Source organism: Pygocentrus nattereri, chromosome 13 (assembly GCF_015220715.1).
Source record: "Pygocentrus nattereri isolate fPygNat1 chromosome 13, fPygNat1.pri, whole genome shotgun sequence".
Classification (NCBI taxonomy): Eukaryota; Metazoa; Chordata; class Actinopteri; order Characiformes; family Serrasalmidae; genus Pygocentrus; species Pygocentrus nattereri.
In genome coordinates, this window is record NC_051223.1 from 13,244,843 (window position 1) to 13,272,497 (window position 27,655).

The 27,655-nt window shown below is 40.5% G+C and overlaps 1 protein-coding gene across 4 annotated transcripts in view; it reads left to right on the top strand.

The window, feature by feature from the left end:
* Window positions 1-27,655, top strand: part of shisa9a (shisa family member 9a) — an 84,807-nt gene that overhangs the window by 40,575 nt on the left and 16,577 nt on the right. The window contains exon 1 of one of the 4 annotated variants that reach the window (XM_037544388.1): window positions 5,502-5,672. The exons of 2 other annotated variants lie outside the window; for them this stretch is intronic. The gene's annotated coding sequence lies outside the window, so the exon portion shown is untranslated. Of the gene's footprint in view, window positions 1-5,501; window positions 5,673-27,655 lie in introns of those variants that run through there. One more of the 4 variants, XM_037544387.1, reaches the window with a different exon arrangement.

Consider the following 27,655-nt stretch of genomic DNA (forward strand, 5'->3'; position numbering starts at 1 on the left):
GGAAGCTGCCCATGCCAAAGGCACTAATGCAAATTGATACCGTCAGAGATGCAGGCTTTTGAACTGTGCGCTGATAACAAGCTGGATGGTTTCTTTCGTCTTAAGTCCACAGGGCACAGCATCTGTGTTTCCAAAAGGAATTTCAAATTTTGATTCATCTGCCCACAGACGTTTTCCATTTTGCCTCAGTCCATTTAAATGAGCTTTGGCCTAGAGAAGATGGCAGCGTTTTGCATAAGGTTGATATATGGCTTCTTCTTTCCATTATACAACTAACTTGCATTTGTAGATTGCACATGCAGTGATTTCCAGTACAGAATCATGCCTGTTTTCAATGCAGTGTCCCTTGTGTACAGGGATTTCTCCAGATTTTCTGAATCTTTTGGTGATATTATATACCGTAGATGGTGGAATATCCAAAGTCTCTGCAATTATATGTTGATCATTTTCGGAGATTTTTAGACACAGTTTTAAACAGTTTTTCACAGATTGGTGAACCTCTACCCATCTTTGCTTCTGAGAGACTCTGCTTCTCAGAAATGCTCTTTTATACCCAGTCATATGAGTTAGTTGCAAATTGCTCCTCCAGCTGTTTTTTATTAATGCCACTTGCTTTTCCAGGCTTTTGTTGCCCCGTTCCACCTTTTTTTGAGAAGCATTGCTGCCATCAAGTTCTAAATGAGTTAATGTTTTTAATGAAATTTCCACTTTCCAAATTTCCATTTTCACTGCAATTACCCTCTGGGATCAATGAAGTGTTCTGATTCTGAAATGGTAAAATGTCTCACATTCAACATCTGCTGTGTTCTATGCCAAATTAAATATGGATCTATGAGATTTGAAAATCATTGCATTCTGTTTTTATTACATTTTACTGTATTTTTGTCATTTGTAAGTTGTTGTAAGAATATTAAGATTTAACATACTTTTTACTGTAATTTTATTAAGAATTGAATTAATGATCTCTTTATATTGGGAAATTATTTAGTTTTTTTAGTAATATGCTTGAAACAAGCAAAATTATGTTATAGTAAGATAATTTGGTATAGAGCTGTTTGCTGAGCTGTAGAAACAATACTTCTGCCTTTGTGGCATCCAAAAAGATAAATTCTGTGGAGAAATAACATTTGTAGCATCTGTTTACATACAGCAAACCTGGCAGCTAGCTACTTTTAAATAACGTTCTACGACAGGTCGGTATCACTTGTCATGAATGTCACAAATTTATGGTACTATGATTGCTTAATCTGATATTAGTGACCACCGTTAAAGACAGAATTATTGTGCAGTCTGATCATGGCATACTCAACCGTCCAAGACAAAAAAAGCTTATTCTCCAACTTCACCAACACAAATTTTCCTCAGAGTGCACTGCTGCACCAGGTGGAAGAAAAGTTTTGAAAAGATTTGGTGAATATGAAGCTAACTTTAGCTTACTGAATCACAGTTTTTTCAGTTCCTTTGTTGGTGGTTATTACTGCAGGGAATATCATGAATTATGTGAAATAGAACTATAGAAACCATTCACATTATTCTTTAGAGTATGTCTTTTTACAACACATGCCAATTTTAAAATAGTTAATAAACATGCACTGATGATATTTCTATTTCTAAGTAACATATACACTGAACGGCCACTTAGGTACACCTTGCTAGTAAAAGGTTGGACCCCCTTTTGCCTTCAGAACTGCCTTAATTCTTCACACTTTCAACAAGGTGTTCGAAATATTCCTCAGAGATTTTGGTTGGTTATTTGAGTTACTGTTGCCTTTCTATCATCTCAAACCAGTCTGCCCATTCTCCTCTGACCTCTCACATCAACAAGGCATTTTTGTCCACACAACTGCCGCTCACTGGATATTTTCTCTTTTTCAGACCATTCTCTGTAACCCCTAGAGATGGTTGTGCATTAAAATCCCAGTAGATCAGCAGTTTCTGAAGTACTTAGACCAGCCCGTCTGGCACCAACAACCATACCACGTTCAAAGTCACGTAAATCACCTTTCTTCCCCATTCTGATGCTCAGTTTGCACTTCAGCAAGTTGTCTTGGCCACCTGTACGTGCCTAAATGCATTGAGTTGCATGAAAAGAGTAGCATAAATGCTTCTGTACTAAATAATTTTAGAACAGTTTCAAAGCTTCTTTTTTTTAAGTCTTACAAAAAGTTATTGTCAAACAAATGAATGCATATCTAATATCAAACACGTTATATGAGATGTTTCAATCAGGTTTTCATTCTAACCATAATACTGAGACAACATTGTTTCATGTTGTTGGTGACCTCAATCTCAGAGCTGATGCACAAAATCTTTCTATTCTGGTCTTACTGGAGCTGCAGCTTTTGATACCATTGATCACAAGGTTCTAATCTATGATATTGAATACCGGGTACACCTCTCAGGCACAGTTTCAGAATGGTTTCAATCATATTTAGTTAATAGACAGTTTGTGGTTTCACCAGGAAATCATCAAAAAATGTAACATTTCTTGTGGAGTCCCACAAGGTTTAGTTTTAGGCCCTTTGCTTTTCTCTTTGTATATATAGTACCTCTAGGTGATGTCATTAATAAAGATAATATAAAATTTCAAAGCTATGCTGATGTCACACAATTATACATTCACATTCCTTCTAATGATCAAGAGTCTGTAGACAGCCTAACCGGCTGTGTCAGATATTTCTCAGTGGATGTCACATAATTTTCTACAAGTAAATCACAAAAAAACAAAAAAACAAATACTGATCGTTAGTACTAAAACTGAGAGAAGATTGGTTGTTTAGCTTCATATACCAAATCTGAAGTATGACACCTGGGTGTAATTTTAGACTCTGAGCTCTGTTTCCTCCCATATGTGAATATAGTCACTAAAGTAGCTTTTAATTATTTGGGAGGTATTGCTAAAGTTTGGCCTTTTCAAATCCCAGAATGTTACAGAGAAAGTTGTTCATGCATTTGTCACAAGCAAAGTTTATTAGTGTAATGCTTTTCTTACTAAGCTCCCTAAGAAAACCATACATCCTTTACAACTCATACAAAATGAGGCAGCATGGATCCTAAAAAAGGACAAAAAATCTTTTTAATTTGATCTGTGTCATTTTCCTAAATGATTTTGAAACAATACTCAGAATTTCTTCTATTACTGTTAAGTTTTACCACCTGCTTGTAAAGCACTTTGAGCTACCACCAGCATTATAAATAATAGTGCCATATAAATAATAACAATAATAGAAGAAGAGTTATTCATTTATTTATGTGCATTTATTTCTATATTCTATATAATCTATATAATATAGAAAGTATATGACATCTTTTCTGATATAAAAGTGTAAAGAGACAGACATGAGAGAATGTCTTGCCAAAACTGTCCTTATAAAGTTTAATCCAACTCTGGGGCAACACAGTAAAAAGCAGTCCAGTTCGTTCACATTATCTTTCCCAAATGTTTTCAGGTATCCCTGAACAATAAGTCAGGAGTCTGTGAAAACTCTGCCCAGATCACTATCACACTACCACATCACTACCACTTTGGTCTTTAGAAACTAGTCCCATCTCTGAAAGATTTACTTTTTTACAGCTTAGTTTGAATAAGAACCTTTGACTGAAGAATTCATGAAAAAAAATGTTTTGTATAAATTTTTCCAGATAGCAACTACTTATCACCATCTGTATAATTGTGTTTCAAATCAAGTTTTCCGTTCTTTTCAGGGAAAAACTTCTGTCTTACTAACTAACTGACAGTATGGTGCAGATGCGGCAAGGATTAGGTTGAAAAATTATGGAATTTTCCTTTAACAGAATTCACCAATTAAGCTTTTTAAAGTTTTAAAGAACTTGGCCACATTACTGATTTATGTGTATAATGGACATATTTCCTGCTAGATCCATCCTGAAAGCCCTGAAGTCTGATATGTATATGCTGCTTCTATCATTTTTCATCTCTGGGTAAAGCCTTTATGCTCACAGCTGACGAAAGCACTTCAAACTTTGTTTGAGTCGATATTGTGTCTCCATATGGAATTCCCTGCTTTTTTTCAGAAGAAAGACATGTCTTGGCATCCTTTTTTTTCCATCCTCAGGCAGAGATCCTTTGCTTTGCAGAAACTGCAAAGTTTGCTGTTGCTAAAGCTTTTACTTGGCTTCCATAGTCATCTTGTAGCTTTTCTTGAAGAGAAAGTAGTAGTAGATGCTTACTGCTTGAATGTTAGAAGCCTTCTCAGCACTTTTTAGGTACACATCAACCATTCCAATTGCCAGTTTTTTCAGTGCCATCACAATAAATAACAAAATGTACATATTTTATGTTCTATACGTCATTAATGACATCTCTGAGGGTGAACAAAACAAAAATTCTCCCCACAGCTGAATGTTTTAGGCAGTTTCTGCTAAAATCACCATGCATACTATAGCATGACTGGGATGTGAGGTTTGTGGAGAAATCTTTGTGTTCAGCTGAACACAAAGTGATATATAATGCACACTTACTGCCTCTGATGTGAAAACGTCTCAGATATGATGTATGATGGTCTGTTATCTTTACTCTTTACAGATGAGTGCTGATCAGAAAATGCAAATAAAAATTTTATACAAATAATAATTGCTGCTGAATGCTTTAGAATTTGGGCTACTGTTGTGTAGATTTTGTCTTGAATCTACAGTTTAACAGTTAAGTACATATTTCTTTTGTATATGTTTAGAATACAGATCTTCAGAATAGTGTTTACCAATTGCAGGCTAAATATTCACAATTTTAATGTGTAAACTAGAAACTACTATGGAATTAATATGAACACTATGGTCAAAATGAGTTTAATGTGGAGGCCTGCACAAAGTCCACTGAGCAACTTTGAGATTAATTAGAATATTGATTGCAAGCCTGGCCTTTTCATCCAACATTAGTGTCTGGCCTCATAAATGTTCTTTTGACTGAAAGGACAAAAAATCCCACAGACACACCTAAAATCTTGCAGAAAGCCTTCCCAGAAAAATGGATATGTTCATAGCTGCAAAGGTGTTCCAACTCCACACTAATTCCCATTGTTTTAAAATGTGTCCACCATGCTTCTATAGGCGTGATGTCAGGTGGCCATATAGTGTAAGTATGTAGTTATGAGTAAATTGAAGTACAGTCCCACATAAATGCCTTAACAAACTTTGTATCTCTGAAATGGTACATTGAAAATAGAAGGAAATGTTCTTAAATGTTAAAGTTAAGTTCTTGAAGTATTTTTAATATTCTATGGGGTCTTTAATAACAAAATGTTCACATAATGTAAATAGCCAGCCATAATTTGATTCCAACTGAGCACAGCGTAAGTTTAGGCAGGCCACAAAATTAAGCTCAGGCCCCAAACTCAAATCACCAGCTGTTATCAGCTGATCTCAATCAGCTGATGGTTCATTTGGCTAAATTTGTCAGTGCGTTTCTGGAGAACTCACGGGTGTCAAATTTGGTTTTTGGTTAATTGCTGCCATCCAAAATGAACAAACATTTAAAAAAAATAAAATTTAACTTCAAAAGCCTTCTTGCCACTTCCGACCCCTGCATAGTGACACCTATGTAGTGAATATTGAACTGAGCTGAGTTACAGTGTCAGAGACAAGATGGCTGCCCACATGCTGTTTTGTTGAGCTGCAAACCCAGGAAACTAATTTGGCTCCTCAGCAAATCAGAGGTTGGTAAAAATTTTGTATTTTTGTTAATCTGTTTAATAATAGCTTGTAGAATGCATAGAAGTATGTTTTATATTCTTTTAGAATAAATTAGTGACTATTAGCTAGTTCAAAAAAACGATGGGTCAAAAATGACCCACTGGGTGTAATGGTCCTTTGTGGATAGAAAATTGTGACAGTCTTGTATTTGGCTAAAGCTTTGAAATAAATGTATTTTTTATATGTTTTAGTAAGTTACCTTCGTAGTACAGGGGCAAAGACTAAGAAAGTAAATACCTCTTTATTTTTAGGGAGTATGGCCGCTCCCTTTTCAAGACTTGGAAAGCAAAAGTTCAGTGTAAAATAAGTATTGGAGCAACTTGAAGCTGATGTTAGTGACTTTGGCCCTAAATTTGATAGCAATTCTAATGAGTTGTTTCAACCGCATGAAAGAGATGGTGGTGAATCTTCTTCCCAAGACAGTGACTTGTCCAATGACTCGTCCAGTGATAAAGATGTGACTGCTAGCCCACAGATGGAGCCAAATCCAGCCACCAAAATGTACAAGTGGAGAAAGAAAGACTTTGAGTTGCCTGACATAAACTTGAACAGGTTAAGTCGTACCAGGATGCCGTGACAGACACGCCACTGGTTTACTTTCGATGCTTTGTTTCCCTTGATATGTTGGAAAATATTGTGGAGCATACAAATCAATTCAGTGTTCAAAAGCATGGAAAATGTGTAGACACTTCAGTGAAAGAGCTAGAACAAGTTCTAGGAATGTATCTCAGAATGGGATTAGTTCAAATGTCTGGAGTACGTCAGTACTTGGAAAGTGAAGTTCGTTATGGGCCTGTGGCAGATGTAATGAGTCGCAACCGATTCAATCTTCTACTCTGTCATCCACTTTGTAGACAATGAAACGGCCAGTGAAGAAGTAAAAAAGGATCGACTTTGGAAAGTGAGACCATTTTTGGATTATTTTCGGAGACAATGTCTGACTATAGCTCCTCGCCAAAAACAGTCCATCGATGAGATGATGGTGCTGTACAAAGGGAAATTTGGTGGCATAAGGCAGTACATCAAAGGGAAGCCACATCCGTGGGGATTCAAAGTGTGGGCATGCTGTGATGTCACTGGTCTCCTGCACGACTTTGACATATATCAGGGAAAAGGTGGTGGCAATGAACAAAAAAGGCAGTTGGGAGTTTGTGGAGACATTGTTATGAAGCTATGTGAATCGCTTGTGGAGAAAGTACATTTCCTGATTTTTGCTGACAATTTCTTCACTTCGATGCCCCTCACTGAGAAATTATTGGCAAAGGGAATCTACTACACCGGAACTGTGCAATAAAAACGCTTGTCGAAGTGCAACCTGATAACAGACAAAGAACTGTCCAAGATAGGCCGTGGATCCTATGATTATTGAATTGAGTCCAACACCAACACTGTTTGTTTGAAATGGCAAGACACTAAAGCAGTCAGTTTGATGTCAACCTATGCTGGACCAGAGCCTATTCGAAAAGCTCGGCGCTGGGACAAGTTCAAAAAGCAGTACATCAACATTGATCAGCCGAACATCATCAAGGAGTATAACACTTCCTTGCACGCTGTAAATTTTCCATCAGGACCCGTCGCTGGTACATGATACTCTTCTGGCATTTCTTGTCTGTTGCGGTAATCAACGCATGGCTTCGTTACCAGCATGACTGTGAGGCACAGGGAATCACTGGATCAAACATACTCAAACTTCGCAAGTTTCAGGGTTTGGTAGCTCAGGGCTTGGTTGAAGTTGGAACAGCAAGAAGGCGGGGTAGGCCACCAACTCCTGGCCCCTTCTGCCCGCCACCACCAAGATTTGTTCGAGTTTATCAGAGTGCAGATTTTCATTTTGACCAAATCGCCCATTGGCCTGTCAAGGCGGAAAATCGCCGTCGATGTGCTGTGTGCAAGGACCTCAAAACTGAAATGAACTGTGAAAAATGCGCAGTTCCTCTCTGCATCAACAAAAAGAGAAATTGTTTCAAAGACTACCACAATGTCTAGTGTGAGTTGTTCTCTCTAGCAGAACATATTTTTGGATAAGCAAAGACACATAGTGTTAGTTTTTTCCAGTTGTGATTTTGGCCTTGTGTTCCTGTTTCCATTGGCCAAAGTGTATTTGTACATTTGAAATTCAGTTCTAATGTGCAACAAATAAAGCAAAAAAACATTGTTAAATGTATCTGTGAGGTAGACTGATTTATTTTCCTAAATTAAAAATAGTTTGCATTGTTTGACAGTGTTTGTTATTGCAATTCATTGAATTGATAGGCCTAAATCCCAATGGGTCAAATTTGGCCCTGATCCTAAATTAGGGAATAAAGGGTTAAAACTGAAAAAGTGGATATTTTTGTGTTCAGGGAACTTAAAGCAGTCATTTAATGCATAGTTAATAATTTTCCAAAAAAAAAAAAAAAGGGTTCTTAGGTTCTCCAGGGTTAAGCTGCTTCAGTCAGGTCATTCTCACCACTACTGCAAACCACTCTTCTGCTGGCCAGTGTTTGCCTGATATGGTTGGTGGTCTTTCTGCTGCTTTGTTATTGGGAGGTTATGGCCCCATAACAGAGCCGTAACACCAAACATAACTACTGCAAATGGATTTTACATAAGTAACAGGTCCTGCTTGTATGGTATTTACAGTCAGTATGCCACTTCCATATGTACGGTAACTTGCTGTAGTAAAATTGTTGTTGTTGTTGTTGTTGTTAACAATAATAATAATAATAATAATGCACAGTAGTTTCTGTTGAGCATAGCCTCTACAGCAAGCTCAGTAGGATAGCTATGCCTTAATGATGCTAAAGAAAGTAAGTGTTTTATTTCATTTGGTTGTGAAATTGGGATGTTTTGTAAACTGTTGTGACTTCAGAAACATGTAAGGTGAAGTTGGCTGCCTGCAGTGCATTTTTAATTTGAGAATATCTCTGTAGTTTAAGCTAAGATAAGATAATCCTTTATTAGTCCCACAACAGGGAAATTCTCACACTGCTGTTTGGCGAGACAGCATGTGTACAAATTGGCTTTTTGTCTATACTGAGGGGCGCATCGTAGCATCTGCTGGTGGTGATTTTCATCCAGCTGGAGTGTGGCATGTCTGGCACCCAGTGACGCAAGCTTGTCTTCAGTGTTTACGCAAAAAGGCTTACGTCATTGTTTTATTGCTGTAGCGAATTCTCTATAATTACATCTGAAGTGAACATTGTTGATAAAGTTTTTGCATCAGTGTTGCCCAGCAGTTCTGTGATTCTGTTAGCTAAAATTTGCAGATAAATAAATGAACAGCTATTTGTCTTTATTTTGTTGGTCTTCAAGCTTCTCAGGGTAAACCTACGTTTCATTGTTTATACCATTGTACATAAATTGGCTAAATAAATTCCTTCTGGCCTGAGGTTTGCCTGGTGTGGCTGTTTTGAGGGTCTTTTTGCTGCTGTCCTTGCCTTAGGCTTTCCATGTATGCAATGTAGGAACAGTGCCATACAGACAAATAACATGGAAACAAATATTTTTCTTGACCTGACTGAAAGTGAGCAAAGTGTTATCAGCTGATCCCAATCAACTACTGGCTCAGCTGATTGCCTGCTATGCACTTGATTGGTTAGATTTGTCAGGGCGTTTATTTAAGCTGCTTTAGTCTGCCCATTCTCACCACTAATGCAAGCCACTTTTCAAACCACCTCCACCCCAGCTCTTACTTCATAATGTATCTGACTTACATAATGTCATGTTTGTTGTCATTAATGCCTGCTCTGTTCTGTACCCTGGGGGGCTTTCCAAGTGTGCACATGGAAGGACAGGGAGGTCCCAGACCAGAGCCATACCACCAAATATACTACAAATGGAAACTAAATGTTTTCCTTAACAAAGTGGTCCTCACTGAAATAGAGTTACAAGAAATGATACAATGAAAGCAACATTTGTAGTCAATCGCAGTGCTCTGTCAAATTCACTTTTCAGTTGACCTTACAAACTGGATACACCATCAACTTTTCTTCTTATAATGTCCCTTACTAAAGAATTCCTATGAGTGAAAAAAATCACCACAGAACTAGAATGCAATAGTTTTGTCTGGCTGCTGGTTTAGGACCTGAAATGAAGAAGAGAATAGCAGAAAAAGAAGCAGCTCAAGGTAGAGAGAAGGGGCCTCTGAGGAGATGATACTTGACATTTTACAGTCAGGATGCTCGAGTCATCGTGCATTGCCTGCATTTCACTAATGTCAAGAACAAGAGGCTGACACAAGGAGGAGAGTCGTCTGTGATGTGGAACAGAAATCACTTGTGAGCCCAGTTGCCCTTCTCACACTGCCATCCCACTAGACAGCAAAGCTCCTAAAATATTCTCCTGCATCTTTAATGAGATGCTCGAAAGGTATCTCATGGCTACACTGTTGACTTGCCCTCTATCGGCTGTGTGGTAACCCTGAAGGAATAGGCTGGCCAAAAATCTAAATTATATAGTTTTTCTCTTATACCCAAATATAGTTGATAAGAAGACGTTGTTTTTTGGTGTTAACTTTTTTAGTTTTGCACTAAAGCAATGAGGAAAATAACAATGGAAGTTTATGACCACTGCATAGCTAAAATAGTACTAGCAGCTTGAAATTTCTCAGTTTTTTGTCTATTCTGGGAATTACTGATACATTTTCAGAAACCACAAAAGCATGACATCACACAGCTAAAACAGTAGTAGCAGTCATATCTATCTGTACTATTGTCCATTTTATAAATAACAGCTATACATTATAGGCCCCATTAAAAATTAAAAAAGATAACTTTGGACATCATACATGTCTTGGCTGATCAGCTACATCTGGAGTAAGGGGAAAAAAGTGTATAATTGTGCAGAACACATTTGGTTAGAAAACGCAGAGGTAGAGATAACGACCATGTGGAGATGGATGGATAATGGATGCAGACTCTTCAGAGTTGACAGATGAATGTGGGAGTAAACAGATGTGAGCCCGTATGCTTCGAAAGAAACACTAGTCTACTTGTCTTAATATCTGCTTTCCAAAGTTCAGAAAAAACTGAATTTTATGACTTAGTTTGATGATATCTTCCTTACCTCTTCACATGAATGCATCAGGAAAGGAATGGAGTGAACCTCGCCCATCCATTACCAGTCAAACAAGACTTGATGTGTTGTTCACATCAGAGAGGCAACATTTTTGCAGATCAGCATGTGTATTGGAAATAGGCCACATTCATCTATCCTATTCGACTTATTTGATAGCCGTCTTCTTGAATCAAGTGGTTCCTGAACTAGAGGAACATCTTGAGTGGTAGACATTAAGAATGGCTTGTTGACATTGAGAAGCATTTACCTCATTATATGCCATTATATTACCAACAGTCAGAGGTGGTATATATTGTGACATATTCTCAAAAATAAAGGGGACAAAAAGGATTGTTTGGAGCAATGCCACATTTGATTATCTAAAGGACTTTTCATTGGGTAGTTCTTTAAAGAGCCATTTTTGCAAAAGAACAAGTTTGAAGTTCACAAAGCCTACACATGATGTACCAGTTATATACTAATTAAAGGTATCCGTTAAAGAACAGAAATCGTTAGGTGATATTCTCTTTTTAAATCATTTAGGCCTAAAGCTAACAACACAAATGTGAGAAACACCCACCCAAGCCACCCAAAAGCTGAACTAACAGAATGAAAATTAATAATTCTGCAAAGAAAAGTAAAACTATTAGACCTAAATTAAAAAGGCCTAAATATTTAACTTCAAGGACCCATGTCATGGTAAACATTTTCCTCATTAAATTCAATTGAGTTTGATGTAGTACATGAATATTGTTACAGAGCATTAGGTTGTTCAACCAATAGCAGTTTAGCTCCACCCATGAAATTATAAGGAGTGTTACAAAGAATGTTTCAGCTTGGATTATTTTTTGAATGTGGCATAATACAGGATAATAATACATAATACAGAAGCCAATTAAATAAGAGGTCATTTGCAGACATCCACATAAATGTTTAACAATCTGTTATTCTAAGAGATAAAGAGAGGTTGTAAACAGTCTTGTAAGATGAATTGTGTACATAATTGTGAATTGTGTTTTTGGTACATAAAACAACAAAAACCTTCTAACTGGAAAACAGTCAAATAAAGGATATTGACCGATTCATTTAACTAAATACATATACCTAGTATACATATACCTATCCACCTCTGCCTGCAGTGCCTGCTTGTCAAAACCAGTCCAGTCCAGAACAGATAGGAGTAGGTTAGAGCGTGTTGTTTATCTGCTGTTTCCAACACACAGCAGGCTGTTGACCCAGATAGCACACATAGGAAACATGCACGCATAACTTAGATAGGCTTTTATTAGATATACCACATTTTCAAGCCAATGAAGAATTTAAAAAGTAGTTGGTTGATAGAAAACAGGGTTGTGAGCCAGGAGAAAGCTATACTCCATCAATGTTCATGTGCTTGCTGGAGATTAGCACTTGCTAGCTGTACTTACAGTAAGTAGGATTAAGTAATGGTGTTTTGGACAGTGTTGTGATTATTTGTTCACCACAATGCTCACACCCCCACGATGGTGAGATACAGCTTGTACAGAGAGATTTCTTTAAATCCAGGCTGAATTATTCTTTCTCCATCCAAACACATAGTCATGTGAAAAAATAAGTACACCCAATGAAGTTTAGACTTTTTCAGCAGATTTGGATGTACAGATGTCTGGCCTTCATTTTAACAACATTGGCAGAAATAAGTGATGTAGTTTAACAAATGACACCTAAAATTAGCATTTTTGTCATCCTTTATATAAAAAACTAAATATAATATGCACCTGAGAAAGGTGCTAATGAAAAGAACGCCATCAGACGATTTCCTGGAAGAAATCTGTCTTGTCTGTCTTGGTCTGGTTTGCTTTTTGCATTTCGAGTTTGGATTTAAGAAGTGTTTCTAAAATAAAAAATAAATCAATCCAACCACTCTCTGGAAGATCTGGAAGATCACCTACAAGCAAAGAAGATTTAGTCACTGTTAACATGTCCAGGCCAGGCCACCCCTGCAAAATTAACCCAAGAGCAGATGGAAAGATGCTAAAAGAAGTTTTTAAGGACTTAAAAATGTAATTACAGGATCTCCAAGTAAGTCTTGCCACTGTGGAAAGTGCATGAATTTATATTAAAAAAAAGACTGCAGAAATGTTCAGAAATTTGACCTACATGTGACATGTGCAGGGGGAAGCTTTTGCTGTCTAAAAAGAATATTGTGGCAAGAACCAGAAATTTAACAATGTGCTATGGACAGACAAGTCAAAGATACAGTTGTTTGGCTCCAGTACCAGAAGCCATGTTTGGTGAAAACCTAAGCCAGCATTTGATCAGAAGAACCTCACACCAACTATAACGCATGGTGGTGGAAATGCTATGGTTTGGGCCTGCTTGCTGCCTAGTGGCCTAGACAATTTGCAGTCATAGAATCAACTGTGGATTCTTCTTCATGCCAGACAGCACTTGACGAGAATGTGAGACCACCTGTAATTAAAGTTGAAGCTAAAGGACTGGACTTTCAAAGATGATAATGATCCCAGACAAACATATATATTAACCAAGGAAATGCTCAAAAGGAAGAAATGGAGGGTAATGGAATGGTTTTGTCAAAGCCCAGACCAGATTGAAATGCTGTGGGGGGATTTGAAATGAATTGTACATGCAAGAAAACCCTCAAACATTGTACAGTTAAGGAATTCTACCAAAAATTCTCCCAATGTATGTAAGGCATGGGTAAAATGCCTACATAAAGTTATTTGTATCAAAGTGGGCAGTGCCACTCACCGAAGCCAAAGGTGTACTTACTTTTTCAACAGACCTAAATGACATCTCAGTTAATTTATTTTTAAAATAAATGTTTGCATAAAGATTTCTGTGAAACAAAAAATACATGTTTTTTTAGTTAATTTTTAGTTCATTTTTATTCTGTAGAATCATATTCAGTCTCTAAGTATTGTAGTAGTTTAGATTTTTTTTCCTCCATGGTATTTAGGTACTTAGAGTCTCTCACTGGTTAGAACTTCAGGATCTGAAATGAAGTCACTAACACAATAAGTGACTGACAGTAAAAAAACAATTATCATGTTTTTATTTCCAATGGGTGGGTCCAATTTTGAAAGAAAAAATGTCACTCTAGGCCTTCTACAAGTCCATCCGAGAGTGGTACACTGGCTAAGGCATTTTAGTCAGATATTAGGCATGGAAAACAGCATTCCATTCCTAACCCCTAACAATTCCAGGCTTATTACATCCTAAGACTCATTATTCAGTAACTACAGCCCAAAATAAATGACATTAACAAATTTATTGACAAAAGTAAGGACAAAAATAATCTCTCTATCTATCTATCTATCTATCTATCTATCTATCTATCTATCTATCTATCTATCTATCTATCTATCTATCTCTGTCTCTCTTTGTATAGCTCTATAGAAATGTATTTATTGACCATGTGTGCCAGGCTGGTGCAGATTTATAGTATACTCCCTTTTTATTAGGATTACACCACTGACTGTAACGCATTCCAAAGACATTTTCTGGTGCTCCATCACTCCTGTGAGTTCAGTTATCCTACTCCACAGCCCAGTGCTATGGGGATTTATACCCCTTTTTATACCCCTGTGTGGCTACTCCAGAGGATCCTACTCTGTTGAAAACATAAATTCAACGAACTATGTCAGCAGTGGGTCCACAATACAGTGGTTGAATTTACTAATTAGAAAGGGTCTAGATACTTTAGTACTTAGTGTATGTAGAAAAACATATTTTCTGTGATGTTTCAGCATTGTTTTAAGGTGTGGTTGTGAAACAAATGAAATCTTTTGTTCTTTTTATTGGTGCATATGTTTGTCTGACATTCTGAGTGATTGTGCTGTTAGATGAGAAGGATTTGCATGGAAATGAACAGAACTTGAGTTTGTATCAGCGGAGCTTAAAACACAATTAATTGCTTTTGTTTAACTCTCAGTAAAAAAATTTAATTAAGATTGTATTGTCTGACTTCCGGTTGGGAGTGGGAATGGAATAGATGTGTAGTGGTCTCACTCCCGTATAATTTTGCCATTTCTACCTTTTAAACCTTGTAAGGCAGCTTCTTTTTTCAATTTATAGGACAAAAACAGTTGTTATTGCTGCATGTCCTCCAAGTCAATGAAACCAAGCAAGAGGGAACACAAGGCTGACTCCAAAGAACAGTAACAACCTCAACATGGCGTCGTTAGCCAGCCTCCTGGAAGAACACCAAAAGTCCTTCTCTGCGGAATTTAGGTCTTCGATCTCAATTGTAGAAATCAAATTCGACAGCATCCATACCACGGTTTTACATAAACAGATTATCTCTCTGGAATCCAACGCCAGCCTTCTAGATGAGCAAATGCTAGCCCTTGACACAATTTGCATTGCGTTAAAGGAAACCAATGCCAAGCTATCAGGAAGAGTCATCGATCTTGAATCTCGAAGCCGCCGTGACAACATCAGAATTGTTAGGTTACCAGAATCGATTGAGGGCCATCGTCCTATGTTTTTTTTTCCTCTGAACTTCTGGTGGAGATTTTCGGCAAGGACATTTTGCCTTCTCCTCTGGAGCTTGACCGAGCACACAAGGCACTGACCAGTAAGCCAGTAATGTTAGATCTTATGCATCTCCCTTTAATCCCTCTCATGCTTGTTTTTTTTTTGTCTTGGATGACCAAGTTAGGCCAATAGCTGTTACGTTTTGAGTTGGAATACTCAGATGGGATTGTGTATAGGGATGGTTGGAAGCGCAGCCCTGGGGATTATGGAGTGCTGTTAGTATCGTGGTTGTGTCCTTACTTGTGTGTTTTTTAAATGTATTTTATTATTATTATTTCCCCCTTTTTGTCCCCCTTTCTTTTTGATTCTCTTCCTCTCCTCTTTTTTATTCTTACCTTTATTTAGGCAGTCCAATTAACAATATCATTTGAATGGCCAGCAATGACACGATTTGTGGTAGTAGGGGAGTGCGCTTAATTTCCTGGAATACTAAAGCGATACAGGTGTTAAATCATAGTTTCAGGCTTACTTTGTAGCATACCAGTGATCCTGGCCTGTCTGTATGCTCCTACTTGGGATGAGGAGGAATTTTTTTTATGTTTTTCTCCAGTCTTCCAAATGTGGATAGTTACTAGATAATCATAGGTGGTAACTTTAACCTCGTCTTGGATGCGAGTCTTGATAGGTCGTCACTTAAGCAGGCCACCTTGTCCAAATCAGCCAGTGCTGTGTTAAATCATCAAACTTAATTAGGTCTATCATCATCATCATATACCTTGGAGATTTAATAATCTGGAGGACAAAGTTTTCTCTTTCTTCTCTCATGTGCACCACTCTTTCTCAAGGATACATTTTTTTCTGCTAGATAACAGACTACTCCATCATGTTAATTCATGTGATTATCACACCATTGTAATTTAGGACCACACCCCTGCAACAGTTGATATTAATTTTCCTTCTGCCCCAACCTTTGGGCAGGTGATTTCCTATTCCTCTCTGGTGAGACGGGTGGAGAGAACTAGGTCATTAGAGATAACAGACAAACTTTTCAAACTTGACACGGTGTACCCTCCCCCCTCTTTACAAGAAACACCTGCAATTACACTCAGAACATGACTTCTTGACAGCACACAAAATAGTGAGACAACTGCCACAATCTAAACAATTGTTTTTTGAACAAGGAGATAAAGTGGGGAAGTCTTTTTTTTTCATCTTTATTTTGACTCGGAAGTACATTGAGGGCAACCTCAGTATGTAGACTGTCCCACCAGAGAAGAAAGAACACTGGACCTGCTGTATGCTAATGTTAAAGACGCATACAGCTGCTCCCCCCTCCCCCCTCTGGGTAGGTCAGACCACAACTTGGTACACCTCAGCTCCTGTTATGTGCCGCTGGTGAAGAGTCAGCCTGTGACCAAGTGGACAGTGAGTAGATGGTCTGGGGAGACTTACAAAGCACTGCAGGATTGCTTTGAGGCTACTGATTGGTCTGCACTCTGTGAGCCGCACGGAGAGGATATCGACGGGCTCACAGAGTGTATCACGGATTACATTAACTTCTGTGTGGACTCCACTGTCCCAACCAGGACTGTTAAATGTTACCCAAACAACAAGCCGAGGGTAAAAAAGGACATTAAGGTTCTCCTCAACAAGAAGAAGAGGGCCTTCAGCGCTGGAGACAGAGTGGAGGTGAGAACGATCCAGAGAGAAATGAAGACAGCTATCAAGGAGGCGAAGGACAAATATAGGAGGAAGCTGGAGTGGAAACTCCAGCAGAAAAATATGAGGGAGGTCTGGAATGGAATGAGGACCATCACCAGCTTCAGGTCCAGCAACAACGGAGGAGTATCAAATCAAATCAAATCAAATTTATTTGTATAGCGCTTTTTACAACGGATGTTGTCACAAAGCAGCTTTACAGAATTTCAGAAAAGAAAAAGTTTCAAGAGGACTGTAAGAATGTACAGAAACCCCCCAGTGGGCAAGCCAGGGGCAACAGTGGCAAGGAAAAACTCCCTCAGAACTGAGGAAGAAACCTTGGGAGGAACCAGGCTCACCAGGGGGGACCCATCCTCCTCTGGTCAAACTACTTACAAGTGATGATATTACTAGTATTAACAGCAGTAATATTGGTGTTAGGAATAACTAGGAGTCTATGAGAACATCAGTGTAGGGTGGGCAGCTCATCCAAGGTAGGTGGTTGGGGCGTGGGCAGCTGGTCTGAAGTGGGTAACAGGAGGGCTCGGCAGTCAGTCGTCCTTCAGTGTCCAGCCGGACATATGGGTGATTGTATACTCGGAAAGAAAGCAGGTAAATGGAATTAGTTTTGTTCTATCCATTTGTACATAAACAGGGAATGTAAACATTTACAGAGTGTGGCTAACGACTCCGGCAGATCTGACTATGACAGCTTAACTAAAAGGAGAGAACCAGATGGACACACAGACACAGCAGCACTCTGAAACAGTTCGGCATCCCTCCGCTCCACCGTCCACAAACTTGAGTGACCCCGAGCAGCGGGACGACAGCACCAGCGTCTCAGTTTACTATAATTCCCTGTGTCCATGGACCCCTGGATCTGCTGCCTTTATCTAAGGGGGAACATTAGCTACCAAAAGCTAAACTGAACAAGTGAGTTTTCAGCCTAGTCTTAAAGATTGAGACTGTGTCTGAGTCCCGAACAGTTTCTGGAAGATCATTCCAGAGTTTGGGGGCTTTATAAGAAAAAGCTCTTCCCCCAGCTGAAACCTTCTGAATTCTGGGGACTATTAATAAGCCAGCGCTCTGGGATCTGAGTGGTCGTGATGGCTCATAATGAGAAATAAGGTCTTGCAGGTACTCAGGAGCGAGCCCATGTAGGGCTTTATAAGTCAATAAAAGGATTTTATAATCAATACGGAATTTAATAGGTAGCCAATGAAGTGATGATAGCACTGGACTAATATGCTCAAATTTTCTAGTTTTAATGAGGACCCTGGCTGCGGCGTTTTGGACTAGTTGGAGTTTGTTTAAATTCCTGCTCGTGCATCCTGACAGTAGCGCATTACAGTAGTCTAGCCTAGAAGTAATAAAGGCATGTACTAGTGTTTCTGCATCATGCAGGGACAGGGCATTTCTGATCTTGGCAATGTTGCGAAGATGTAGAAAAGCTGTCCTAGTGATGCTGCCTATGTGTTGATCGAATGATAAATCTGAATCTATTATAACGCCAAGATTTTTTGCTGCTGATCCAGGTGTGGCTGGAAAGTCGGCGAGATTTAAGATTAAATCTGGTGATTTACTTCTTGCTAATTTTGGACCCAGAAGGAGAACCTCTGTTTTGTTACTGTTTAATAGGAGGAAGTTGCGTGACATCCAGCCTTTCACGTCTTTTACACAGTCCTCCATATTCTTTAACCTGTATTGGTCATCGGGTTTGGCTGATATGTACAGTTGAGTATCGTCTGCATAACAATTAAAGTTTACACCATGGTTACTTATAACTGTGCCTAACGATAACATGTATAGTGTAAATAGTAATGGTCCTAATATAGACCCCTGCGGAATTCCAAATCTCACTTTTGAATAATTGGAAGATACATTGTTTACCCTAACAAACTGATAATGTTCTGATAGGTAAGATCTGAACCATGATAGGGCTGTCCCTGTGACTCCAACCATGTTTTCTAACCTTTCTAGGAGAATATTGTGGTCTATTGTATCAAAAGCCGCACTAAGGTCAAGTAGCACTAAGAGAGATATGTAGCCTTGATCAGAGGCAAGAAGAAGATCATTAGTTATCTTAACTAGAGCCGTCTCAGTGCTGTGGTGTGGCCTGAATCCAGACTGAAATTTTTCATATATATGGTTCTTGTGTAGATATGAACTAAGTTGTTGGGCCACAGCTTTTTCTAAGATCTTAGATATAAACGGTAAGTTAGAAACAGGCCTGTAATTAGACAAAACGGTGACATCAAGATTTGGTTTCTTGATCAGAGGTTTGATAACTGCTAGTTTAAAAGCTTTGGGAACATGGCCCAGACTAAGGGACGAGTTTACAATAGTTGAGATAGGGTTTATAATAACTGGCAGTACTTTTTTGAGTAATTTTGATGGAATTGCATCGAGTGTGCAGGTTGTGCAATTTGCAGAAGAGATAATCTTCTCTAGCTCTAGCTGTGGGAGGGGGTAAAAGGTTTCCAGACTCTTTTCTACAGCTGTGTTTTGTTCTATATCAGCCAAGTCAGATGACAGCCAAGCTGGATTTGAATTTGATACTGTGGGTTGAATTTGTTGTCTAATATTATCAATTTTATTATTAAAGAAGTCCATAAAAACTTCACTGGTGAGAGTTGCTGGGATTTCTGGTTCATTACCTGCCTGATTTTGTGTGATTTGGGAAATCACATTAAACAGAACTCTAGGATTATAATTATTCTCGATCAGCGAGGCCAGATATGCTGAGCAAGCTTCTGTGAGAGCATTTCTATACTCTATAAGGCTGTCCTTCCAGGCACTGTGGAACACTTGTAGTTTGGTATGACGCCATTTCCGCTCTAATTTCCGAGCTGTTTGTTTTAAGGTACGGGTTTTATCGTTGTACCACAGGGCAAGCTTTTTCTGCCTTATTCTTTTTATTTTAAGTGGGGCCATTTTCTAAATAATCGGTTAGTAAATCTAGTTCCATTGGATCTGATGGAGTGGAGACTGGGGTTGATAACTCTGGGAGATTTTCTATAAATTGTAGGGCGGTAGAAGGTTTTATTGTGCGCTTTGTTGAATAACGAGGGGATGTATATATATTATGGCTAAATCATAGCTCATATGAAATTAAGTAATGGTCGGAGATCGCTGTGGTTTGCAGTAGGATATTAAGCTTGTCTATGTTAAGACCTAGTGTCAAAACTAAATCTAACGTATGACTACAGTAGTGTGTCAGCCCTGTTACATTTTGGGTAAAACCAACAGAGTCTAGGATTGAGGTAAATGCCCTTTTTAATGGGTCGTCTACCTTCTCAAAGTGAATATTAAAATCTCCTACAATTATTACTTTATCGTTGCACACAGCCAGGTTTGCAGCGAAGTCACTAAATTCTTTTATAAATTCAGAGTATGGCCCTGGTGGTCTGTAAATGTTAAATAATGAGAATGCCTTCTTTTTTGTCACCGGATTTGTGACGTGAATAGAGAGAACCTCAAAGGAAGTAAAAGTGTTGCATTGTTTCTGACTAATATCGAGAGTATTTTGGTATATTACACAGACTCCACCTCCCTTGCCTGATAGTCTTGGCCTATGTGCATAATTATAGCCTACAGACGTGGCTTCATTTAAAGCTAAATATTCATCTGGTCTAACCCACGTTTCAGTAAGACAAAAAAAGTCAAATTTATGATTGCTTATAATTTCATTTACGACGACTGCTTTAGAGTTTAATGATCTTATATTAAGTAGTCCAAGTTTTAGATCTAAGGTGTTAGTGCTATCATCAGAACATGGATATATGTTGATAAGGTTATTTAAGCGGACTGATTGAGTTTTTCTGTGATTAAATTTAGTTTTAATTCGGGGCAAAGACACAGTCTCAATAAGGTTAATCTTGGGTGACGCCTCAAGGCGGATCGCAGACGGTCGGTTTAGCCTGTCTGTCTGCAGCCTGGTCCCGGCTCTGGATTGTCAGCAGCGGTTTACACTACTCTGCCGACTAACTAAAAGACTATGTGCTATGCTGCACGAAAGTAAGGCAGCACCCTCCCGCGTGGGGTGGACACCATCCCTACCTATAAGACCAGGCTTGCCCTCAAATCGTAACCAATTATCTATAAAGCCCACTTGATTTTCGGAACACCGCTTGGACATCCAGCAGTTTAACGCCGTAAGCCTGCTGTAGGCCTCAGCACCGCGCCGCATTGGGATGGGGCCAGAGCAGATTACGGCATCGGACATCGTCTGGGCCTGTTTAATCACCTCTCTAATATTAGCCTTAGTTATCTCTGACTGCCGCAGACGGATATCATTGGCCCCTACATGAATAACTATCCTCAAATATCTCTTATCAGCTAATCTAAGGTTGCCACTAATGTCCGGCGCTCTGGCTCCCGATAAACATTTAACTGTAACCGCTGGTGCCCCTAACGGAGTAGCTAACTTCACGTGTCGAACAATCGAGTCTCCTATGACCAGGAGTATGTGGTGTAATCTATGTGCAATCACAAGGCAAGACACTAGAGGGGGATGTTTTGTGGGGGAACTCCGATATGTCGGAGAGGGGAATGCACTTCGGGGAATGTTTTTTTGGACTGCATGCAAGTAAAGCGGAGTCACCCAAAACCCGGTCTCGTCCTTTTTGTGTTTTACTAAAGAACCCAACACGACAGAGTAGAGGTCAGTGTGGACGGGGCCAACAAGCTAAATCTGTTCTTTAACAAATTTGACACGGCAGGCTCTGCCCCCCCCCCAGCCTGACTCCTCTGCTGCCAGTCTTCAGCAGACCATTCCACTGATCCCCCCTCCCCCTCCCCCTCCCACTAGCCTGCCCCCCTCTTGTGACAGCCCATCTCACACATCCATCCCTCCCCCACCCTTCACCTCTACAGTGTGTTTCACTGCTGACCAGGTGAGAAGACAACTGAAGAGACTCCACGCAGGCCCTGATGGGGTTCCACCCAGGGTGCTTAAAGCCTGTGCCGCCCAGCTTGGTGGAGTACTTCAACATGTCTTCAACATGAGCCTGAATCTCCAGAGGGTCCCCATGATGTGGAAGACATCCTGCATTCTTCCTGTTCCAAAGACGCCACGACCCAGTGACGCCAAGGACTACAGGCCAGTGGCACTGACGTCTCATGTCATGAAGACCATGGAGAGGCTCGTCTTGGATCAGCTCTGACCCATAGTCCAGCCTTTTCTAGATCCCCTCCAGTCAGCCCCACCTGGGAGTTGAAGATGCCATCATCTACCTGCTCAACCGAGTATATGCTCACCTGGATAAGCCAGCCAGCTCTGTGAGGGTCATGTTTTTTTACTTCTCCAGCTCATTTAACACTGCCTGGCCTGCTCTTCTGGGTGATAAGCTAACAGTGATGCAAGTAGATGCCCTCCTTGTGTCCTGGATTGTTGACTACTTGACTGGCAGACCGCAGTATGTACGCCTGCAGCACTGTGTGTTGGACAGAGTGGTCAGCAACACTGGAGTTCCACAAGGAACTGTCCTCTCTCCCTTCCTCTTCACCCTCTACATCACAGACTTCAGCTACTGCACAGAGACTTGCCACCTTCAGAAGTTTTCTGATGACTCTGCAATAGTTGGATGTATCAGCAAGGGTGATGAGGATGAGTACAGGGTGACGGTGAAGGACTTTGTCGCATGGTGCGAGCGGAACCACCTGCAGCTCAATGTGACAAAGACAAAGGAACTGGTGGTGGACCTGAAGAGGGACAAAGCACCAGTGACCCCTGTGTCCATCAGGGGGGTCAGTGTGGACACTGTGGATGATTACAAATATCTGGGTGTATATATTGACAATAAACCAGACTGGGCTAAGAACACTGACGCCCTCTACAGAAAGGGCCAAAGTCGTCTCTATTTTCGGAGGCATCTGAGGTCCTTTAACATCTGCCGGACTATGCTCAGGATCTTCTATGAGTCTGTGGTGGCGAGTGCTATCCTCTATGCTGTTGCATGCTGTGGAAGCAGGCTGAGGGTTGCAGACGCCAACAGACTCAACAAACTGATCCGCAAGGCCGGTGATGTTGTGGGTGTGGATCTGGACTCGCTGATGGCAGTGTTGGAGAGGAGGACGCTGTCTAAGCTGCAGGCCATTATGGACAATGGTTCCCACCCACTCTACGACACGGTGATGAGACACAGGAGCACATTCAGTGCAAGACTCATCGTACCAAAATGCACCACAGAGCACCACAGGAAGTCATTCTTACCTGTGCCCATCAAACTCTATAACTCCTCCCTCGGTGTGTGATTCACAATACTCAATACCAAACTGTATAACTCAGAGGGACACTAACTTAATTTAAATAATTTAACTGCTTTATACCAGTTTTATAACAAAATATGTTTCATATTTACTATCACATTCACCGCCACTTTAAAATATTCATAAGTACTTAAATCTCTATATTGTCTTAAATTATTATTAAAGTGTTTATTCTTTTACATAAATGGCTGCAACTGTAACAACTGCAATTTCCCCCTGGGATCAATAAAGGAATCATTTTCAATGTAGCCAAGCATTTACAAAAACAGGGATTGACATGATAAGGAAAATAATATATATATTTAATCATTTTAAATTAAAAGAAAATGTAAAACTAACAGTGAGAAATTAAAAAAAAAGATAAAAATATTAATAAAAATAAAACTTGAGGTTTAATTGATAAGAGATTAAGATCAAAAGAAGATAAGAGATTAAGAAAATAAAAAAATATAAATATAATAATAATAATAATAATAATAATAAAAGCTAATTAAAATATGTTTAAAAGTAATAAAGAACTAAGAGAAGAACTAAAACAGGTACAGGCTGTCTGAAGGTGGTTCGATATTAAAAGTTTAAAATGACTAAGTGACACCAGTGAGCTCAGTTTTAGTGTTTCTTGTAGTAAATTCCAGCTCGCTGGTGCACTGTAACTAAAAGCAGATTTTCCCAGTTCAGTAAAAACTCTTCGTACCTGGCAGCTGATCCAATTACTAGAGCGAGTCTGATAAATACTATTTGTATTCATCAATGAAGTGATCTATTCTGGCAAATGAGAGTGTCTTATAAATAAAAATCAGCTTGTGTGTTTCCCTTTGTACCGTTAAAGAGGGCCACCCAACTTTCGCATACAGCTCACAGTGGTGAGTTCTGTATGGATCTCCAGTAATGAACCTCAGTGCAGAGTGATACACTGGGTCCAGTAATTTGAGAGAGCTGGAGGGAGCATATTTATAGACAACATCACCAACACTATCAGTCCAACACTGATAGTAAAGTTGCTTCAACTAAACTTTTTCTGGCGTGCATGGGGAAACAGGACTTATGTCTATCAAAATAACCCAGCTTCTGTCTGCATTTACTGACTAGTTTATTTATGTGTGGTTTAAAACTGAGTTTATCATCCAGCCATATGCCAAGGTATTTATATTCTGTGACTCTCTCAATAGTGGATCCTGCCAGGGTAGTAATATTTATGGTACTAAAATCAGGGCGGCGAGGCACCCAGCCTGCGCTGCCTGCTGTCAGCAGAGGGCAACGGTGGCAAAGCGCCCGTCAATCAATTAAGACTAACTTGACACACCTGGAAGTCCCCGTATATAAGGTGCTGGCAAACATCAATGTTTGTTACACCTTTGTAGAGGAGTGACCAATATGGTACTTAGTCTTTGAAAAGAAGAGAAAAAAAAACAAAACTGCCCCAAAACCAAAAGAGGGAAAAAAGAGCACTGAGAGATGAAATGCCCCCCCAAAAATATAAGGTGATAAGAAGAGGTCTGGAAAAACAAAAGAGAGTAATTGCTCCCAAATTACTCACAAAAAACAAACACACACACAAAAAGAAATCCAACCCACACAAAAGGTGTTTGCTCTAAGAGCAAACACGTTAAGCAAAGTCTGCCAACTGCCATAATTACGGTGGCAGCATCTTTGTGTTTTCATTTTTGTTTGTTTCACCTTTCTAATCAGCCTTTGTTTGAGCACATCGTCCGTGGCGATTACTTCCTATTACATTTTTTGTTTTTGCTGGGCTTCAGTTCTGTGCTTGAGTCTGCCTCCTTACCGTCCGGTAGCAGAAAGGTGTGACCACCATGGACCCAGCAGAGCTGGATCCCATTAAGTCTGCCCTGCAAAATCAGGGAGTGTTTATTGGCAGGCATGAACAGCTACTGTACGACATGATGCAGCAGCTGACCCTGCTGGTCAGAGCACAGACCGAAGGAGCTCAGCCTGCTAGTGCCAGTACCAGTGTCAATGCCGGTGCTAGTGCTATCAAGGCCAGATGCCCTAGCAACATGAGTCACCCGGCGGTCTTCCAGTGCTTCATTAACGAAGTCCTCCATGAAGCACTGGGTCTCTGTGTATGTCTACCTTGACGACATACTCATCTACAGCCGTTCACTAAAGGAACATGTCGGGCATGTTAGATGGATTCTACAACTGTTGTTGGAGAACCGTCTATATGTCAAGCTGGAGAAGTCGGTGTTCCATGCCCCCTCAATATCCTTCTTGGGCTTTGTGGTGTCAACACGCACCCTCCGCATGGACCCAGCCAAGATCAGAGCCGTGGTGGACTGGCCACACCCTACCTCTCTCCGGCAGGTCCAACGGTTCGTGGGGTTTGCCAACTTCTTCCGGCGCTTTGTGAGGAACTTCAGTTCCGTGGTGGCACCCCTCACCACCCTCACCCAGAAGACCCCAGGGCCCTTTTATTGGACCAATGAAGCCCAGAAGGCTTTTTTGAGGAAATCAAGGCGCGGTTAACATCGCCCCTGGTCCTCCAGTTGCCCGATCCTGAGGAGCCGTTCATCGTTGAGGTAGATGCCTCAGAAGTAGGCGTAGAGACCATTCTTTCCCAACGGCTAGGCTCAGCCAAGAAGCTCCACCCATGTGCGTCCTTTTCTCATCGCCTTAGCCTGGGTGAACGCAATTATGACGTCTGTGACAGGGGACTTCTGGCCATGAATCTTGCCTTGGAGGAATGGAGGCACTGGCTTGAGGGGCCCAAACATCCCTTCGTGGTCTGAACTGACCACAAGAACCTGGACTATATCCAACAGGCAAAGCGGCTCAACCCACATCTCATCTTGTGAGACGTGCGCGTGCTGCAAGGCACCTCGGTCATGGCTCCACAGTCTCCTCCACCCGTTGCCTGCCCCTACGCATCCATGGTCTCATGTCTCCCTGCGCCTTCTGCCCTCCATGCGGATCCACTCGACATTCCATATCTCCCACCTTAGGCTGTTCCTTTGTGGGACCTGGCCCCTTTTGCCGTGTCTTGTGGCTGGCTCCCTGGTATACACTGCCCACCGTCTCCTGGACTCCTGCCATGTATGGAGCAGTGTCCAGTACTTGACAGACTAGGAGGGCTATGGGCCTGAGGAGCGGTCCTGGGTTCTGGTGTCCCATATTCTGGACCCGGATATCATCAGAGAGTTCCGGCAGGCATGGGCTGGTGGCCTGGGGACTTCTGGGGCTGTCCCTAGGAGGGGAGGTCTTGTAAGGGTTCAGCCTGCACCACCTGCTGCCAGCAGAGAGCGTCGGCAGCAAGGCGCCCAGCCCATGATACCTGCTACCAGCATGGGGCAACACCAGCAGAGGGCGATGTCAGCAAGGCACCCAGTCTGCGCTGCCTGCTGCCAGCAGAGGGTAACGGTGGCAAGGTGCCTTCAATCAATTAAGACTAACTTGACACACCTGGAAGCCCCCATATATAAGGTGCTGGCAAAAGTCAATGTGTGTCACACCTTTGTAGAGGGGCGAGTTGTTGTTGCTTCCATTACAGAATGGCTTGTTGGCAATGAATGCAATTAAAACCTAAAGCTAATACCTCAACAACTCAATAATTAGGTGTGGTGTCCACATACATTTGGACATATTGTGTATGTAGCAAATATTTCTTATATGTCTAATGAATGTTTACACTTACTGTTTATTTGTGCACCTAGTAAACTCCGTTTATGTGGACCCTGCAAAGTCAAAGGCAAAGATGGTCATTTTCTGGAACTTTTAGTATGAAACTCTCAGTACATGCAACCTGTGAGGAATCAGTAGGAGGTCCACTCATGCTGTGAACTAGCTTGTCCAACAAAATCTTATATCATCACAAGTGCTGATGTGCTCTGTGCTCAAGGAGAGTAAAGCCTGCCCAAGATTTATGCCATAACCCTGACGTTAGTCACATAAGACATCAGTATGAACAAAGTAGCATTTAGTATCTGAAGTCTTGCCTCATATTATGTCCTAACAGGCAGTACTGTGTTGCAAACATGGAGATCCTATGCTTGCCAATTAGCCAGATTGAGATTTAATTTCTTGGCTGTGCCTCTTTAACAGAAAATGCTTGTTAAAATGGTTCATTAATGCAAACAGAGCACATGGTTTTTCCACTCCACAGTCTGATAGAAACAGGTTATTTCTAGACACATGAATAAGCATTGCACTTCCATCGGCTAGCTTGGCATGTGGGTGGTTGGACAGCATGCGAGCAGCTTCATGGATCGCAAATGGTCCATGGCAACACATCACAAACAGATGTGTTGCCATGATGAGAGAGATAGCATGAGGATAAGATGGTGTAAAGGCAATTTGCAACTGAATACTTGGGTAGAAGTTGTCCCTGTAGAGATGAGTCAGCTCCAAATGCAAAAGCAAAATAAACAGCGAGATACCCCTCACAATTAAACAGAACTAAGCATGGGATCACTCCCACTTGGCTGCTACTTTTAAGCAAGTAGGCTGT